Below are 5553 nucleotides of genomic sequence, written 5' to 3' on the forward strand. Positions count from 1 at the left end.
TTAGTCCTTGCTCCTCGCGTAGACACTCCATTGCACACACATGTGTGCAACTCCGATTCAGTGCAATTGATCAAAAAATTGACCAAAATCAACACTCAATCACATGATTAGGCATAGATTAAAGCAATTAAGAGTGATGATCCTCAAATCAAAATTAGTGGTTAGGTTAGCACAATTAGCATGAAATTAGTACAATTAGCACGAAATTAGCATGAATGGGATGCAAAATTAGTAAAGGTGATTGAAAAATTAGCAAAATCAAAAGAGAATTTAGGGGTTTTTGGGGTGAAATGACTCTATACACATCCAATTAAACCTAATTAAACTACACACAAATCAAATTCTACCTAATTACAAGAAATTGGTACTCAAATTACTCTTATCTTTTGCAACCTTAACTCCACTAGCGTAGGCAACCCGTCCCAGGCAACGGCGCCAATGTTGGAGGCTTGCCATAGCATAGGCAATCTCCCACAAAATCTATCAATCCGGAGAGAGAGAGAGAGAGAGAGAGAGAGAGAGAGAGAGAGAGAGAGAGAGAGAGAGAGAGAGAGAGAGAGCATGACCCGGCTAGGGCTTGGAGGAATCACACAAAGAATGTGCAAGAGTGTCATCGGATGCAAAGATTGAGAGGATTCAAGAGTGTGCATCCTCCAATGTAAATAGAAATCATCCCAAATCAACTAATGCTAATCGCACATCCAGCATCAATACAAGCAATCATCTACACACATCAAGCAACGAAGTGAAACACACTAATCTTGGAGTCTCTCAAGCACAACTCTAATTACATGCATTGACGATTAAGCACACAAGATCGCATTCAAGTCGGTCACCCCAACCATGTCAATCATGGTGTCCAAATCAAGTCACACATAATCAAATTAAGCTCAAGGCTTCTTAAACCTACACACACACAAGCACACCATTAGAGGAAAACTCTAATACCTCAATCAGGAGTACGCCCACTCCACTTAATCGAGAGAGTTAGATAAGGACTCCACTAATCGGAGTAGCTTAGCATAAGTAAGAGTTAGATTAGAGAAGATCAACACTTCAAAACAATGAAGGAAAGTAGAGAAACATGATTGACAACATAATGAAGACTAGATTAATCAAGAGAGGATTACACTAATTACATGTTATTAGCATTATCCTTCTAAGTATGGGCATTAAGCTCAAAGGCTAGGCCATCAAGACCTACTCTAGGGAGAGAGTTCTCAAAAGGACCACTCCAGAATGACCTCTCATTAAGCATAGGGCTCTTTTATAGCTTTGGGCCTCAAACCCTTCAACTATGGGATAAAGTGAGCTCTTTAGCTTAGATTCATACAACTTTGGAACTCCTAAATGAGCCCAAGCCCTATACAATGAAAAGTAAATTGTGCACTATGGCACATCCACAGCTTGGTGCATAATTGGTGTAGCGTGTGTTAGCCATTGCTAACATTCCCCCCTTCCTAATTTGGTGCACATCCTCGTGTGTCGGTGAAGCAAGACACAGTGACATGGTAGAAAGCAAGTCCATGGAAGAAATGTTGAGCTGCAAAACATAAGAACAAGTAATGAGCATCAAAAGCCATCAAGAATGAACAAAATATGAAGCGTAAATGAACAATCATGCAAAGTGATTTTTTGCTTCTAAAAGATGGGTCAATCATAGTAAAAAACTAGACAACATAAAGCAAGAAAATACTCAAACTATTGTGAAGATTAAACCACTTGAAATTTCAAATTTATGCATGAAACACAAGGAATCAATTATGACCCTAGGCTAATGCAAGTTTATAAACCTACTAGCCTAAAACTATGTGAACAATCTTAATAAATCATTCAAGTCTATCATGTCTATAGGCTATAAAAAAGCTCCTAATCTATTAGTACATTGTCAAAGTTTTTTGAAGCTCATGGAAGTTTTGATTTAGTCATTCATTGAAAAATTAAAGCCCAATCACAAGGCTACCACCCCAAGGCAAGTCTAGGTGTAACTCTCAGCTCCTTGAACCCTCACGAAGGTCTTCCAAAAGCCTACTAGCTTACCAAGACGAGGACTAACCCCTATCAACCCAGGGCATCGGTTTAGGGCCTTGACCAAGCAATCCAAGGTGATTCCCCTCGCCTACCAAGTGCCAATAAGGTGTTAGGCCTCACATAAACACAACATAACATAGAATTTTTAATGTCATGTGCTTTAGTAGCATTTTTGCTACTTTTTTGGACACTTCTTTGCTTCATGGTTCATTTTTTAGCACATTTTTATTGCTTCCTTTATGAGATACTAATGGCAATTGGACTAAAAAAGACTAAAGCCTAATCATAGCCCTAGGTCATGACAAAAAATGAGTGGAGTATTAAGACTATCACTAAGAATCTAGGACTAGTAAGAAATGAACCTACATTAACCTAAGGTCAAGGCCAATTACCTATGATTTACACACATAAAACCTAATTTTTTGATGAGTTAGTTTTCACAAAGCAAAGTGTTGAAACTTTAGGATGCCTAGCTTTCAACCATGAAAAAAACATAGCTTAGAAGCAGATTCACTTAAGCCAAGAAAGAGAATAAAGAGATAAAAAGAGAAAAATCATGGAAGGATTACACCTATTCATGCTCTTTTGAGCATCCTTGAGAAAGCATCCTTTGTGTAGAGAAGTCTCTTGATCCTTTTTATTTGCAAAAAGAATCCTTTTGAAGCTAAGTGTAAACACAAGCTACAAAAGACAATTATTGAAATCCAAAAGCACACAAAAAACATTAATGAAAACCTAAAGCTAGGGTCTTGCATACCCGAATTTGCCAAAGGGAAAAAACCCAAGGGAAAAAAATGCCTTTGGTTATGCACATGATGCTCTAAAGTAGCAAATTTATGCATACACAACAATGATGAGAGAGAAAAAATGCTTCTACAAAACCAAATTTTGCAATTTGTACAATCTCTCATGCATGATTCAAAAATCGATTAATTTCTAGCTCAATGAGATATGGAATTTAAACAAGCGAAGAGCTGGAAATAATGCAACTTTATGAAGTGAAGTGGCTCTTCAAAGCCAAATTTATCAATTCAAAGCTTTTCAAAAGTTGGCTAACAATTAGCTCACATGAAATTTTCAATTTTAAGAGCAATCTATGAGCTAGAGATGACTTCAACTTGATGAAATGAAAATGAATGGCTCTCACTAGCCAAATTATATACTTGAAAGCTCAAAACGTTTTGGTAAATACTAGCTCAAATGAAAAAATTTGCATTTTTAGACTAAGCTATGAGCTAGCATTACAACTTTAATCCAAACATTTTGAATGGCTCTAAGTAGCCAAATTTTGCAATATTGCAATGATGACCCCTTCTTGGATCAATGAAATCACACACCTGCCACAACCCTTCAAAATAAAACTCAAATGTTAGTGCTTTTAAGCATTTGGAAATTCAACAAGCACTAAAATCATCAAGCTCAATCATAAATTCATAATGGTACTCTTTGGTCTTTCAAAGCTCAGTTTTAGTGCATTCAATGATTTTACATTCAATTTAAGCACTAAAATTTTAAGGAAATGTCAAATCCAAGCAGCACTTTTCATCCAAGGTAGCTCTAAAAATAAAAAAATCTCACATGCAAATCACAAGAATTTATTGCAAGGACAATCTTTCAATTAAGCCTAGCACTAAACCACACACGAGCCAAATTTTTAGTGCAAGTAAGGCAATCATGGCTTTACTTAATGCCCACAGGTTGCTCTTACATAGCAAATATGACATACATAGAAAAGAGAGACAAAAAGCATACGAGGACATAATTTTCATCTTTGCAAAGGAAATCTGCCAAATTTTGTATCATCGAGTAAACTGTAGCCCAAGAGGTCCATCATTTAGTGCAAAAAAAAAACATTTGGCATTCAAAATATGCACTAAAAGAGTCATAAGCATCGACAATCTAGTGCAATCCATGAAGCGGACCACAATCCATGACACAACTTATGCAACAACATGCTCTCATGCATCAAGTTTTTGCATATGAAGCTGGAAAAGAGAGACCGAGTTTCATGTAGATGTATACAAATGATTATCTCGAGACCTCATGTGTTACTAGGACAGGTTACAGAAAAGAGATTGTCATTGCTCCATGAGTGACCAAGTGAGAATAACACATATAATTTCTGGGGCACTCAAATTTTACAAGTGCTAGATGCAAGGATGTTCGATCTTGGCATACCCAAGCACTGTATCTTCCCTTCCTTTAGTCAACAAAAACTCGTCCTTTTTAATCACCGCTTCAAGTAGATTAATTGTTAGTGCGCAAAGAAAAAATTCCCATAAAATCATGGCGCACAATACTTATCCATGCAAGGAAGTAATCGGATGGTTCATTCTTTGCTCAATAGTGGTTTCCATTTTCTCTTTTACTGAAGGTCAGACGCGTCTCCAATGGTAATGTAAGGATATGAGTTTTTCAAAGGGGAGGAAGGTGATCCGTGAGAAGCATCCCCTACACATTATTAATTTTCTTTTCAAAAATTAATTTTCAATTTCGGCGTTCTCAAGCCAATTACGTGAAAAGGCTTAGAATGAGCTTGGGAGAGGTCGTGGATTGTGGGAGCCCTAGGAGGATGGTCTCTATGTAGGTTTGTGATGATGGTAGAGGCCAAGCCAGCAGATGTTATCGGGGGTGATTATGCTGAGAAAGCGTGCGTGCGTGTGTGTGTTTGTGTGAGTTGTTGGCGTCTCAAAAACGACAAGGCCGCTGGCCATTTAGTGTGTGTGTGTGTGTGTTGGGTACACCGACTGCAGGAGGCAACAGAGATACAAAGTCAAGGCAGGTTTGGCATTTTTTAGAAAAAAAAGGGTTTGGCGATCTTTGAGGTCATCAGACTCAGAGACCTTTCACAAGGCTGTTTGTGGGTGGGTTCTACTCCAAAAACGGTTAAAGACGAGAGGTAGATGGCGGCCAATGGTCTCTCATGTAGCACAAGCTTCTATTGTGCGTTAATTTTGAAGTAAAAATCCTTAGGCGGACGCTCCCACAGGGCAAGAATGTGTGCATGATGGTCTAAGGTAGACACTCATCTATGGAATAAAAATTTCATAGGATCGTGCGTAAATGGAGCCCTTGATGCAATATGGCATGCACAAATGGTCGCCACTCTTAACACCATTTTGACAAAGTTGATCACCTAAATTGATCAAGTTAATGAGACCTCATACATCAAGGATTAGGCAAAAATAAGTAAACATCTTCATCGACAATTATTCCATTATTCACTACGCGTAATTAGTCATGCACTCCAAAAACCAAAATTTTGTATATTGCAGCATGTAGTCTATCATTCTCCACATCAATTGGAATTTGTTTGTTCTCAAAATCTCAATTTGCATTTCAAAACTGGATGAATTTATCATCGATTGGGAGATTCCCTCATGCTTGATTAATGCGCGATTTTTCTTTCAATTGCCAATTAAATAGAACTTATGAATCATTGCAACTTGCGTTACTCATATCACTATCCATAAGTACGCATACCAATTTGGTGCAAAACATTGGTCAATTCAAACCCGGTTT

Source organism: Adiantum capillus-veneris, chromosome 6 (genome assembly GCF_014529385.1).
Source record: "Adiantum capillus-veneris isolate H3 chromosome 6, ASM1452938v2, whole genome shotgun sequence".
Lineage (NCBI taxonomy): Eukaryota > Viridiplantae > Streptophyta > Polypodiopsida > Polypodiales > Pteridaceae > Adiantum > Adiantum capillus-veneris.